The sequence below is a fragment of the Gopherus evgoodei genome, chromosome 8, assembly GCF_007399415.2.
Source record: "Gopherus evgoodei ecotype Sinaloan lineage chromosome 8, rGopEvg1_v1.p, whole genome shotgun sequence".
Taxonomy (NCBI): domain Eukaryota; kingdom Metazoa; phylum Chordata; order Testudines; family Testudinidae; genus Gopherus; species Gopherus evgoodei.
This window is the reverse complement of record NC_044329.1, coordinates 51211936-51227172: the sequence shown is the minus strand read 5'-3', so window position 1 is coordinate 51227172 and position 15237 is coordinate 51211936. Positions and strand designations below refer to the sequence as shown.

Genomic DNA, 15237 nt, shown 5'->3' with positions numbered 1-15237 from the left:
CAGTTTTTGTTGAGTGAGCAATTCTGAGTCAAGGGTACCACAGTGCAAGTGCTACAAATTAAAGTAATTCTGCAATATTCTTTCAAGCTGCTTCCTTGTCATTAACTAAGCAAACTCATTAAAAAGTTTAATAACTTAGGGAAAAATGTAGCTATCCAACAGTTCATTTTTTACTTTGGAAAGTATGAGATAGTGCTGAAGACAGAATAGATTATTCTACTTGAGTCAAGTTCTGCAAGGCAAACAAAAAAACCCACCACATTACTGTTCCCTAGTACTTGCTGTTTTCAAGTTTTTGGTCAAGCTCAATCCTGGTGTGACTAGCAGTTTACTAAATGTTATGGCTACACAGTTTAGAGCAGGGGTCGGCAACCTTTCAGAAGTGGTGTGCTGAGTCTTCATTTATTCCCTTTAATTTAAGGTTTTGCATACCGGTAATACATTTTAATGTTTTTTAGACGGTCTCTCTAAGTCTATATATTATAAAACTAAACTAGTGTTGTATTGTAAAATAAACAAAGTTTTCAAAATGTTTAAGAAGCTTCATTTAAAATGTTGATCTTACGTTGCCGGCCCACTAAGCCGCTGCTGGTCTGGGGTTCTGTTCACCTAGGCTGGCAGCAGGCTGAGCAGGGCCTGCGGTCAGGACCCTAGACTGGCACTGGGCTGAGCGGCCCAGCGGTTCCATCCACCGGCTCCTGCCAGCCAGGATCCTGGCTGCCGGACCCGCTCAGCCTACTTCCGGTCTGTGGTCCCGGCCCTGCCCACATACAGTGGGTACCTACCTTCTCCCTGGTTCTGGCCCATTCTCTTCCTCTCACTGCACTGAGCTGAGAGAGGGAGTGCACTGAGCACAGGGCTGGGGGAGAAGGGTCTGGCCAGCAGCTAGAATGAGGGAAGGGGCTCAGGATTGGGGCAGAAGGTTTGGGTGTGGGGCACTTACCTGGGCAGCTCCCATTTGGTGCAAGTGAGAATGTGGAGGGGGGTGCAGGAGCTCCCGTTTGGTGCTCAGGGTGAGGGTGGGGATCTGGAAGGTGCAAGAGTCAGAGCAGAGGGCTGGAGGCATGTGAGGGGGTGCAGGTGTCAGGGCAGAGGGGGGCTGGGTATGTGTGGGGGTGCCAGTCAGGGCTGGGGTTGTGGGGGGGTGGAGTCAAGCAGAGGGCTGGGTGTGTATGAGGGGGGCTCAGGGCAGAGGGGTGTGCAGGGCACGGGCCTGGGGTGTATGTGCAGAGCTCAGGGCTGGGGGGGGGGGTCAGGGCAGGGGGCTAGAGGAGATATGCTCCTATTCCACCACCCCCCTTCCCCAAGGCCCTGCCCCCGCTTCTTCTCTGCCTCCGCTGGGAGCAGCGAGCACGCTGACTCTGCTCCTTCCCGACCCCCTCCCTCACAAGGACCATCAGCTGATCGGCCGGCAGGGAAGGAGGGATGAAGAGGCATAGGAGGGGCAGGAACCCAGCACACTACGGGAAGAGGTAGGGGAGCCAGCAGAACCAAGCTTCTGCCCCTTTGCCCAAGCGGAGGGCCGAGAAGAGTGGGCCAGGCTGGGCTGGGCAGGATTTTTAATGGACTTCGGCAGGCAGCAGCGTGCCATTAAAAATCAGCTTGCGTTTCCTCTTTGGCGCGTGCCATAGCTTGCCAACCCCTGGTTTAGAGTGATGGATTGTATTCCAGAGTGGAAAGCAACAGCGTAAGAGGTTCATTTTTTTGAATAATTTATTTAATCTATTTTACTACTCCAGAAAATAGTGCGAACATGGTGATGTGTTAATTTAGCCACTGAAACAAGCTCACAGTTAAGTATATTGAGTGTTCTCGCCAGCTACCATCTCTGCAGGCTATTTCTAACAACATGAGACCATGTGAGAAACTTGTCTGAGAATAGAATAGTAATATTTTACAATAGCATAGCTCTGTTCTTGAAATGCTTTACGAACAGGAGTCACTGCAACCGCTGCTGAAATGCATCCACCTCTGAAGAGAGAGAACAGTTGCTGGGCAAATAATAATCACACTACATAGTCAGCAGAGGTGATAATTTGGGCAAGAAATCAGAGAAGGATCTACCCTCACAAAAACTCCATAGGATCTTTGCTCTCCACACTACGCAAACCTAACCTCAATTTACGGTCTCCTTTGAAAGACTACAGGAGTGGTGCTCAAACTTGCCGCCGCCACACCCCTCCCTTACTGGTAATGGAATCTGTTCATGCTCCCCTTTTATTACTGCACAGTCAAGGCTTCCGCAGCAGAGTTTAGGCTGAAGGCAGAGCTGGGAACAGAACTGGAGATGGGGCGGAAAGGGAAAGAAGGCAGAGCTAGGCTGGGGGCAGAGCGGAGCTGTGGCTGGAATCAGAGCAGGGAGTAGAGTGGAGCTGTCTTTTCTGCTGTCTCTGTACTGGAAGGGTCACGCACTGGCCAAAATGCATCCTCTGTTTGTTGGGTACCGGGATTGGTACCAGTCTCGATACTGGATAAAGTTCAGTGCCTTGATGGAGATTTATTGGTATGCCATCGAGGCAATGAGGACCGTCTAGGATAAATATGAAATTAAATAATTAGAGTTATCTTAAATTTGGTTAAGAAAAATGTGTTGTAAAGAAAGGCCCTAATTAGGAAGCAGAAGGAAGGCCTTGAAAAGAATGAGTTATAAGGCCAGAAGGAATGAAGTAGGGAGGATGCATAGTTCAAAGAATAACTACTGAGATTAACGGAAGTTTCTAAAAAGGCGGCCTCTGGCCCAATAAGGAAGATGCAGATGGTTTTAAATAAAGCAAAGAGAATCTGTTTTCAGATAAGCGAACATGGTGCTTCCTACCTCACATATCAGTGTTAAAGCCTATGTGAACCCAGGTGCAACAGAAAAACTGTCGAGGGGGGGGGAGGAAAGGCCATGGGAAGAAAGTAGGTTGTACATTTTATCTGGATTAAGACAAAATAAGGTGGAACTGTCTCAGATTGGTTTTTAGCTGAAGTCAGTAATTGGCAATGACATCACTAGTTTATTAAAGGGTAAAAAAAATTGTCAGCTCTTAAAGGGTTCATTGCTAATACCTGCCTGACCACATTGGAACCAACCAATATGGGTCTAAGCACCTCTGGGTTAGCTCGCTTATAAGAATCTTGATCATAGGCTTATAAATATTTTTTCTAATGTTTTGATGTAGTAATTGCATATGATTTAAGCTTTTTAGGCATGTTTAGAGCAATATATAAATTTTGCCTTTGGATTTAATAAAGAAATTCATCGTTAAATTAGTATTTGGTAGTTTCCCATATCACTATTATTAATTAAAATTAATAATAATAATAATTCTAACAGACGTTAACTCTGGAGGGACTTCCCCCTCCCAAGGCCACACTCTTTCCCTAAACACTTGTCTAAGGAGCAAAGGCAGCGGGTAGTAAGACTAGAGGGGGCTCAGCCTCCCTAAATCTGAGCCACCATGCTGTGATTCCAGGAGCTCTTGATGCCAAATGGCAGACAACAAGGGATGCATGACAGGGAACCCATGGGTCAGATATCTGTATCAGAGTTCACCAAAAGCTGCCATCTGAGATCTCAACCAAAATTCAGTAGCCCATTTGTCATAATAACTGCAAAAGATACGTATGGATAATATTTAAGAAGTTATGTATCCATACTCGAAATAATGCTCAGAAGATGACATACCTTCGAGGTGTTCCCTTCAGGCAGGAGGTAACTGACACCTAATTCCCTGATTTTACAAAATGGTATCCTCTGCACAACATGACCTCACACATGAGGCCACACCACATGGAGGATGCTATTTTTCTCTATACAACAGTGCCCTCCATGCAGTGTGACCTCGCAAACACCATGTATGTGCAAGGGCACACTGTATGGAGGATACCATTTTAGAAAGCAAAATGGCATTCTCCATGCAGCATGACCTTGCAGGTACAGTCACACTGCAGGGAAAGTACCATTTATGCTATCTGGGGTTGTGGGAAACTATACATCTGAAAATGGGGTCATACAAGGAAAAATGTTTAGGTACTCCTAGTCTACCCTCTTTCTAGCAAGACATCAAGTAACCTCATATATTTTGAATTTTAATTAAGTAATAGTATATGCATGTTCTCCTTTGTAAGTCCAAGCAAATCAGCCTGAGAGAACCTCAAACAATACCTTTAAGCAATTGTTTGATATTTACAATTACTCTCCCCCCCCCTTCAGACTGAACTGAAATAGAGGGACAATATTCCTATAAGTGCTTTAAGACAAGGGCATCCTTATTTCCTGGAGAACTACTGGAAATATGAAAATGAATTAGGGGTACTAACGGTCTGGTAACTGATATGTAAGTATAATAAGAGATCTTACGTAGTTTGTGGTGTTCTCTGCTAGAGCTGCTGGGCCTCAACACTAGTCTATATTAATTGCTTACAAAACTGAATTTGATATTGTATTCCATGTGTGCCTAGAACATCTGTTGTATCTACACTTGATCTATGGATTGTGATTGGTTACTTATGTGGTTCTGATGAATTAACTGTTGATTAGTTAAGAATAACCAAGTATTCTGATCTGAGGAATACTGTCCCAGGCAGGTAAAAGTAGACTTGGAAAGAATCTAGTTCTAATGTTAATAAGCTAAGACTCCTTGGACTCAATAAGGAGCTAAACTCAATTAAATGCCATTCCAATATTGACTAACATTTATAAAGACTGCAAATGTTGTTTGCTAGATTTTAAAACTGAAATCTGTCACCTCAGCAAATCCAGAAAGTTGACCCCCATTCACACTCAAATCAAAAAGTCATATACTGGCGTACACAGGGCACAGGCATTTTCACTATTGCATCAATTAACCCTTTGCTTAAAGCAGGTCTAGATGACACAGTCAAGATACTTGCCTCCGACACTAGCACATCCACCACTGTTGCCCCAAACAGAGCTGCACTGGTGTAGCAAATGGTGGGAAATTTCCTACAAAAAACTAGTTTGAATAAGCCTAAAGGAGCCTATATGGTCTAATACAGTGGATCTGGAATGAATTCAAATTGTTCTTTATGATTTGAGTAAAATCAGGGAGAATGGAATCACTGGAAAATAGATTTCCTGATGGATTGTAGCCCTGGAGGGGTCAAATGCCTATCCAAATAAAACTGAAAGCTCTGTTCACTTTTGGTCTTAATGGCCTGGAATGCAAACAGACCCCGCCATGTGAAAATATGACAGGGTCAATTAGGTAAATAGGTCCTAATTGGAAGGCAACCCAAATATGCAGGAATGTGGCTGAGCAAAGGTGAAAACCAATTACTTTGTGGAAGCGTGCAATCATCAAGGGCAAGAGGGGAAGGTTAGAACTTACTTGTGACTCAGGTATGATAAGTAAAGCAGTTTCAGTTCCTGCCTGGAGTGCAACCACCTGGGTGAAGGTTAACTTTTGTATAATTTATCTATTTTGTTTTTCATCTCCCCAAAACAAAAACTGTAAAACTGGACTTTCTCCTGGAAGGTTTGGTTGGCTGGTTCATATAAAGCTAGATTTCTGCCATAGGGCCTAACTTTCCCAAAAGAGCAACTTGTTAATGTTGTTTTCAGATTTGGTAAAAGTTAACTTGTTTTACCTTATGTATAGTTGCCCACACACAAGTGTAGCGCTCCTCTTCAGATTTTACTACTTTCCAAGAAAGTTCACTGTATACACTATTTTCAAACAGCAGCACTCACTGGTAACAAAGAACAGCAGCTGAAAATTTTACTTTGACAATGTGTTTTGTTGGGTACTGCATACATCCAATTAAGAATACAAACCAGTTCATTTATCTACTCCATATACATGTAACTTCCATTATACTTACAGAGACAATATGTATTTATCCTACAGAAAACAGGTTGCCTGGAATTTTGCCTGGACTGTCCATTTAAGATGACAAATATGAGTTTCCCCACAAATGTGAAATCTGTGTTAACATGACTCAAAAGTGGGGCTGTCAAGTGACTAAAAAAATTAAATGTGTGATTAATCACACTGTTAAACAATAATAGAATTCCATTTATTTACATATTTTTGGATGTTTTCTACATTTTCAAATATATTGATTTAAATTACAACACAGAATACAAAGTGTATTTATATTTTTTATCACTTTTTTGTATTTACAGTGCAAATATTTGTAATCAAAATATACCCTTTGAATTCAGATACAAACACAGAATACAAGATATATATGAAAATGTAGAAAAACATCCAAAATATTTAATAAATTTCAATTGGTAGTCTAACAGTGAAATTAAAACTGCAATTAATCGACAGCCCTACTAAAATATTAAATTCGTCCAAGGAGCTTGTACATGTGCATATTAAAATGTTTAACACGGATACTAAAAAACAAGCCAAATGGAGTATTTCAGAAACATCTATTACTATACTTTGGTAGAACTAGGTCACATCCTAAATCTACAGGCCCATTTATTCCTTGAGATTTTTGGTTGTGTTGCACCTTCATATGCAAGGTATCTCAAAATCCAATTTACAATACAAGACACAATTACTATTACAGAAGTGGCATGAAAGTTTACCAGCCCCAGGACCAAATTTATTTGGTCACTCTGCGGTAAAGAAATATTTTACTCCATATCAGAAAAGTTACTTACCCTGAAAGAGGAGAATTTTTCAAAGCTATGGGCATGGCTACACTTGCAGATGTCGAGCTCTTTGAGTTAAACCAGCCTTCGTAGAGCACAGTAGGGAAACCGCTGTAGTCTGTCCACACTGACAGCTGACAGCGCACAGGCATGGCCATATTAGCACCTCTTGGAACGGACAAAGAGAGCAGTGCATTGTGGTAGCTATCCCAGCATGCAAGTGGCTGCAACGTGCTTTTCAATGCAGGGAGAGGGGTGGAATGTGACAGGAAGTGTGTTGTGTGTATGTGGGGGAAGAGAGATTGGGTTTTTGGGGGACTGAGAGCATGTCAGCATGCTGTATTGTAAGTCCAGACAGCAGCAGCAGCCCTCCCTCTTCTACACCCACCCCCTCAGCCTGCCCCTCTCTCTCTCTCACGCGCGCACACACACACACAAAGCATTCCTCAGTAATGGTTGCTTTGTCTCGGAGCAGATAAGCATGCGGGCTGTCAAATGGAACTTTCAAAAGGTATATCCAAAACAATGACAAGAGTGGCTACTTCACTTAAGGGGATTATGGGTAGTTTCCGGAGGCTGTTCAGAGCACCGTAATGCAACATTTTGTTACACTGATGCTGGGCTGCTCCAGCGAGGGTGGATCAAACATTATTCTACTCACCGAGGTGGAGTAACAGAAGCGCTCTACCCGTGGAGTCAGAGCGCTCTGCGTGCCTTGCCAGTGTGGACGGGTAGTGAAGTAGTGCACCTGGGGCTCCTTTAATGCACTGTAACTGCCAAGAGTAGCCAAGCCCTATATGTCGTCAGGATGGATATTTTTGATAAAATGCTTTAATTACGATATATTATAGCTCAAAGATATCATCCCTATTCCATGATGAGATAAATTCTAATTATGTAGTATAAGACAATATATCCATGTATTGTTTAAGTTTTGTAAATGAGTTCTAACAGTTCATGGATTAGGGACCCAATCTTATGGGGTTCCAGGGGCTTCTGTATAGATTATTTAAGTTAATCTTTCTATCTACCCAATGGGACTCAGTGCTCAGTCTAGAACATACTATCAGAGATGCTTAGTTTTGCAGTTCTCAAACTGTGGACATGTGTCACAGAGGTAACATGTTACAGAGGTAACATGCTTGTCAACAGCAAAAATGTTTTAAATCAATCAATAAATAAATAGAGAGGAGAGAAATAACTGCCATCAAGCCTATTGTCCCTCTGCAAATTTGTGTACACAGAGTCAATCCCTTACTTCTCTCTAAAAGAGCAAAGTTTCAAAAAGCTCAATGAATAGAAGATTGTTGGAGGCAGAACAGATCTAGACAAGGAGAAGAAAAGTCTGGAGATAAATGTGAGAAGGGAGGGACAGGCAGCAGAAATAAAAGCTCAACTGTTTGAGCAGCATATTCCAGAAGTCTTCAAGTCTTTCTGAGTCTAGCCTTCATTGATTTGAGAGCTAGCACACCATTCTCTCACTAGAAGGGAAAACTATAATGGCAGCAGGCGTAGAAGAGACCCAGTTTGGGAATATTTTAATGAAGTTCCTCTACCTCTGGGTAAGACAAGCACGTGTGCATAATGCAAACAGTGCAGAAAAGAAATGCAAGGCCTGGTTGCCTCATCATGAGACGTGTTCCTTCTCAAGAGGAAGCTGCTTTGAAGATTATAAAAGGAATATCTCTGAACATGCAGGATCTTCAGGTTGGTAAACTTTTTATTTCATAGTTCTTTAAGGACTGTCTTCCTTAGATGCAGTTGTGATAAAAAATAAATAGCTGAAATAGGCAGATCTTCCTTTTGCTGGATAAAGTGTATGAAAAAGAAATTGAGCAGTGTGCAAAAGGTCTAGAGGGTAACATCGTTAACCTGAGTCTTGATGGGTGGAGCTATGTCCACAATGATCCTGTTGTATGTGCTTGTGTGACAACAGATGAAGGTTTCAGAGTGGTAGCCGTTTTAGAATGTCTTCCTTAGAGAAACAATTGATACATCAGGAAATGCACACACAGCAGAATACTTACAAGTACATAAGAACATAAGAACGGCCGTACTGGGTCAGACCAAAGGTTCATCTAGCCCAGTATCTGTCTACCGACAGTGGCCAATGCCAGGTGCCCCAGAGGGAGTGAACCTAACACGCAATGATCAAGTAATCACTCTCCTGCCATCCATCTCCATTCTCTGATAAACAGAGGCTAAGGACACCATTCCTTATCCATCCTGGCTAATAGCCATTTATGGACTTAACCGGATAAATTCATGGTGGTTCTCTCTTTAAACGCTGTTATAGTCCTAGCCTTAACAACCTCCTCAGGTAAGGAGTTCCACAAGTTGAATGTGCGCTGCGTGAAGAACAACTTCCTTGTATTTGTTTTAAACCTGCTGCCTATTAATTTCATTTGATGACCTCTAGTTCTTGTATTACGAGAATAAATAAATAACTTCTCCTTATCTACTTTCTCCACATCATTCATTATTTTATATACTTCTATCATGTCCCCCCTTAGTCTCCTCTTTTCCAAGCTGAAGAGTCTTAGCCTCTTTAATCTTTCCTCATATGGGACCCTCTCCAAACCCCTAATCATTTTAGTTGCCATTTTCTGAACCTTTTCTAGTGCCAGTATATCTTTTTTGAGGTGATGAGACCACATCTGTACACAGTATTTGATATGGGCGTACCATAGACTTATATAAGGGCAATAACATATTCTCAGTCTTATTCTCTATCCCCTTCTTTAATGATTCCTAACATCCTGCTTGCTTTTTTGACCGCCTCTGCACACTGCATGGACATCTTCAGAGAACTGTCCACAATGACTCCAAGATCTTTTTCCTGACTTGTTGTAGCTAAATTAGCCCCCATCGTATTGTATGTATAGTTGGGGTTATTTTTTCCAGTGTGCATTACTTTACATTTATCCACATTAAATTTCATTTGACATTTTGTTGCCCAATCACTTAGTTGTGTGAGAACTTTTTGAAGTTCTTCACGGTCTGCTTTGGTCTTATCTACCTTGAGTAGTTTAGTATCATCTGCAAACTTTGTCCATCACTGTTGACCCCTTTCTCCAGATCATTTATGAATAAATTCAATAGGACTGACCCTTGGGGAACACCACTAGTTACCCCTCTCCATTCTGAGAATTTACCATCAATTCCTACCCTTTGTTCCCTGTCTTTTAACCAGTTCTCAGTCCATGAAAGGACCTCCCTTTTATGCTCTGATAACTTAATTTATATAAGAGCCTTTCGTGAGGGATCTTGTCAAAGGCTTTCTGGAAATCTAAGTACACTATGTCCACTGGATCCCCCTTGTCCACATGTTTGTTGACCCCTTCAAAGAACTCTAATAGATTAGTAAGACATAATTTCCCTTTACAGAAACCATGTTGACTATTGCTCAACAGTTTGTTTTTCTGTGTGTCTGACAATTTTATTCTTAACTAGTGTTTCGACTAATTTGCTCAGTACTGACATTAGACTTATCGGTCTGTAATTGCCAGGATCACCTCTAGAGCCCTTTTAAAATATTGGTGTTACATTAGCTAACTTCCAGTCATTGGGTACCGAAGCCAATTTAAAGGACAGGTTACAAACCTTAGTTAATAGTTCCGCAACTTCACATTTGAGTTCTTTCAGAACTCTTGGGGAATGCCATCTGGTCCCGGTGACTTGTTACTATTAAATTGATCAATTAATTCCAAAACCTCCTCTAGTGACACTTCAATCTGTGACAGTTCCTCAGATTTGTCACCTACAAAAACCAGCTCAGGTTTGGGAATCTCCCTAACATCCTCAGCCGTGAAGACTGAAGCAAAGAATTCATTTAGTTTCTCCACAATGACTATATCATCTTTAAGCGCTCCTTTTGTATCTCGATCATCAGGGGCCCCACTGGTTGCTTAGCAGGCTTCCTGCTTCTGATGTACTTAAACATTTTATTACCTTTGGAGTTTCTGGCTAGCTGTTCTTCAAACTCCTCTTTGGCTTTTCTTATTATATTCTTGCACTTAAGTTGGCAGTGTTTATGCTCCTTTCTATTTGACTTCCACTTTTTAAAGGAAGTCTTTATCGCTCACTGCTTCCTTTACATGGTGTTAAGCCATGGTGGCTCTTTTTCAGTTCTTTTACTGTGTTTCTTAATTTGGGGTATACATTGAAGTTGGGCCTCTTTTATGGTGTCTTTAAAAAAGAGCCCATGCAGCTTGCAGGGATTTCACTTTAGTTACTGTACCGTTTAACTTTTGTTTAACTAACCCCTTCATTTTTGCATAGTTCCCCCTTTTGAAATTAAATGCCACAGTGTTGGGTTGTTGAGATGTTCTTCCCACCACAGGGATGTTGCGGCAGTAAAAGCTATAAAATCGTGAAAAAAAAATTCAAATGTCTAGTAGGCAGCTTGGTCACAGACAATGCTACAAATGTATCCAAGATGACAAGAAATTATATAAAAGAGAGTGAAGAGATTCCCAAGCTAACAACATATGGTTGCACCTCCTAGCCAAAGACTTCAGTGTTCCAGAAATAAAGGCTAATGTTGTTGAAATTTCAAACTACTCCTGTAACAACCACTTTGCAGCAGCAGCTGCTCTGAAAAAAAGTGGGAGGAACCAAGCTAACTCTCCCACAAGACATGCAATGGAACTCAATAGTGGACTGTTCTGAGCACTATATCAAGAACTGGTCTAATCTGATGACTGAACAAAACTGTTAAAAAATAAATGGCACTGTCACAGCCAAAGTTCTCAACACTGGGCTTAAGAGAAATGTTGAACACATGCTGAGTACCCCTAAGCCTATTTCTATAGCTTGTTTTTCTTTTTCCAGATTATGAACAAACAGGAAAATGAAGGTGAAGATGACTGAACTACATGCAGAAGCCAATATTTTAAGTTTCTCATGTTGACCTGGCTGACAGAGTCAATTTAATTTGTTTTTTGTAAAAATATATTTCATTTAACTATTTTAGTTAAAAACAATTTTAACAAACAAACCTGATTTTAAAAAACTTGAATGTTTAACTAAACTCGAAAATTTATATTCTTGCTTTGTTAAAATATTGTTTGCTGTTGAAGAAAAAAATCCAGAATACATAACATTGTTTTAATTAAATAAAACAATTTAAATGTCTGTCTGGTGATATTCTCCTCCTAATACAGCATGGCAAGATAATCTTCCAAATATTAATGATTATCCTGTTGAACTGGAGTTAATTCACCTCCCAATGACTTCATAAATATTTGCTTTGGTTACCTTTGGTAAATGAAATAACCAAACAATCATTCATTTTCTGATATAATTATCAAACTAATCTGAAAAGTTTTCAAAATAAATCACTTTAAAAAGGTATAGTGTGCATTGTTTGGTTCTGTGATTGTTTCTGTCTGCTGTATAATTAATTTTGTTGGGTGTAAACCAATGAAGGTGGTGCGATATAACTGGTTAGATAATCATGTTACAATATGTTAGTACTGGTTAGTTAAATTCCAGTAAAATGATTGGTTAATATATAGCTAAGCAGAACTCAAGTTTTACTATATAGTCTGCAGTCAATCAGGAAGTAAGGGGGGGGAAATGGGAACAGGGATGCAGGCTCTGTGGGGTCAGAGCTGGGAGGGGGGACACTAAGGAAGGAAACTAGAATCGTTGTTTGATGGAAGTTCACCCCAACAAACATTGAATTGTTTGCACCTTTGGACTTCGGATAGTGTTGCTTTCTGTTCATGCGAGAAGGACCAGGGAAGTGAGTGGGTGAAGGAATAAGCCCCCTAACAACCCTCAGATACTCATTTTGTCCTAGGTTGGCGCAGATACCTACAGTTACCTTAACTGAAGGGTGAGTTCACACCTACCAGTCTCAATGAGGTTTTAACTCCACCCACAACAATGTTGCACCCAGCTCACAAAACTCCCACTGAAACTGTATAAACTGTATTTGCAGTATTTGCAGAAAGCCCCAGGCAAGGCTAGACCAGGCTGAAAGCTGCTAGCAGCAGTAAGACCCTATAGGAAAAAAAAAATCTGATGCACTGCAATGTATTTGCTCATAACATAACTGGCAGCCAGATACAGCTGTCAGTTGTGTAATATATTTACATAATCTTACTTAAAAGATTCTTGTGAACTTCAATGACCCAAGCAACCTGAATGTGTATATCTCCCCCCCACAATAAACAAAACCAGCATTTGGTTATTGTGGTGAGTTAACCAGCAGAATACCTGGAATTTTAACGGTTGCAGCTTATATTTGCCAGTTATGAGGTGCATCTCACTTTCTCTCTCCCACACAAGATGACTATTCACACTCATTTTTCCATATTAAAAATTGAAAAATCCACTTGCCCATTAAAAGGAAGCAGCTCTCCAGGGCAAGAGTCATCATCTTGCGACTCTAAGTTTATATATAACCATTATGCAAAGATAACCTTCCAAACATGAACACAACATAGAGGTCTCTTCAACACATTTTATAATGTATTCGTTTTTTTATAGTGTGTGCTTATAATATAAACATACGCTTACATCTAAAACAGTACATTAAATATTTACCACGCAAGCCTCCCCACATGAATTCTTATACTCCTATCAAGATGAGGAAGTTACACGTAATAATAAAACTTTCTTCCACTTTAAGGAAAAAGAAAGGTCATGCTCTGTGTTGCACACTGTAACAAATATGCACAAATCACTCATCTGAACATTTAAAATTCATTATCTTTTAGTCTCTGCTTTTTTCAGTTATAGTCTCCCTGAATACTGTACTACTGAATCTGATAACTTTACCTATTAATATCTTTCTTCAAATTGTTTCTACATACAGATTTAGTTGCTTTATCCCTCTTCATCTACTAAATTTGTCATTTTGCAATGGAAAGATGACGTGCAAGGGGAGAAAAATTGGTCTTTTACCCTTTTTACTTCTCTATGATACACAAATCAGATTCAAAGGTTTTGTCCTCCAGCCCAAAGAAAAAAAAAGTCTGCTTGTTTTTCATCTCAGAATTTCAGGTCTTTTCTGGCCTGGAAGAGCTTGATGACCACCATAGAACTTAGTAAAATGACAACTATGCAGAATCAAGACAGAAAATAGGGCAAGAGAAAAGGTGGTGGCAGCAGCATCCCCAGGTATAAGGCCAGCGTCCGAGAAAACATTCATGTGGGAGAAGCTGATAACACTGTAGCAAGGAGAGGAGTAAGCAGTAACAACCTGCATCTTGAGATGGATTTGTTACAGCAACAGAAAAAACCCTTTCAGTCGCTGTAGTAAAGCCTGGTCTACATTGCACAGTTAGATTGACACAAGGCAGCTTACGTCAACCTAACTATGTAAGTGTCCACACTAAAATTTCACTCCTGCTTACGTAATTGCCCCACTACGCCAACTTAATTCAACCTCCACGAGAGGCATAGAGTCAACGTGGATGTAGTTACAGAGACAGTGTCAGTGTAGACAATGCATTGCATCAACTGTTACTGGCTTTCAGAAGCCATCCCATAATGCTCTGCACTGACCATACAGTCAGTACAAGCACTCCTGGTGCACACAGCCAACAAAACGAGCATAGTGTGGACAAGCAAAAGCAATTTAATTACTGCAGCAGCTGTATGCTGATATAACACAAGTAAACATAAATTTTGTAGAGTAGACATGCCTTAAGTGTCTACACTACAGTGGCGTAGCTGCACCACTACAGCTGTGCTGCTGTAGCGCCTCTACAGTAAATCTGAAGGGAACCGGAACAGTAGCTGAGAGATGTGAACTTCTCCCATTCATTTCAGTTAGGTTAACTGTCAACACAGGTTATGTCTATAAAATGAACTAATGGTGCTTTTCCCCTGCTCTCGTACACACTCATTGTTAGCTCTCATCAAGCTCAGACACATGCAGGCACAGCCGCAGAAGCAGTGGAGGCACAGTTGAGCCACGCCGAGTAAGTCACTACCAGTTTCAGGTGGGTTTGTACTCAGAACGGCTCAGCCATGCCTCCATTGCCACTAGCTATGCTATCACGGCTATGCTGCTATTTATACTCATGCTAGCTCGATGATATGCTAGCATGAGTATGTGTACATGAGCAGGGAAATCACACCCCAACTCATAGTGTAGATGCACCCATAGTAAATGGTTACACTGTTGACCTAAGTGCACAAACAATATGGATAGTCATTTATGCATATTCATAAATCACATCTGGACGAGAAGAGAGTGGGGGCATGGCTTGGGAAAGTTTCACCCATTTATTTCAGATCCCAATCTGACCCATGGAGCCAAGGAACTAAAGTGAAGCCAGGAAAGGAATTCAAGTTTCACTAAGAGCCAAGACCAAGATACACAGAATGGCTTAGAGGGGCATCCAAGCTCCTTCCAGGGTATAATCAAGCACAAAATGCCCACAGGTACATTTGAGCCCAAATGAAGAGGAGCAGAGCTCAGCCTTCGAGGTGCCTAGCAAAGCACTCAAGCCTCACCAACATGGAGCCAAGTCTGAGGAGTCCAATGGATCTTAGCAGAACAACACTGTATTTTGCACATCTGCACAGTCTACTGAGGCCTTGGCTACACTTGGAGGTCTGCAGCGCTGGTAGTTACAGCTGTCTTCATACAGCTGTGTAGG

General features: G+C 41.2%; 1 protein-coding gene across 1 annotated transcript in view; it reads right to left on the bottom strand.

The window, feature by feature from the left end:
• RABGAP1L (RAB GTPase activating protein 1 like) overlaps positions 1-12493 on the bottom strand; it is a 570078-nt gene extending 557585 nt beyond the window's left edge. The window contains 1 exon segment of the mRNA XM_030571947.1: positions 12475-12493. The gene's annotated coding sequence lies outside the window, so the exon portion shown is untranslated.
• Between the last annotated feature and the right edge of the window lie 2744 nt (positions 12494-15237).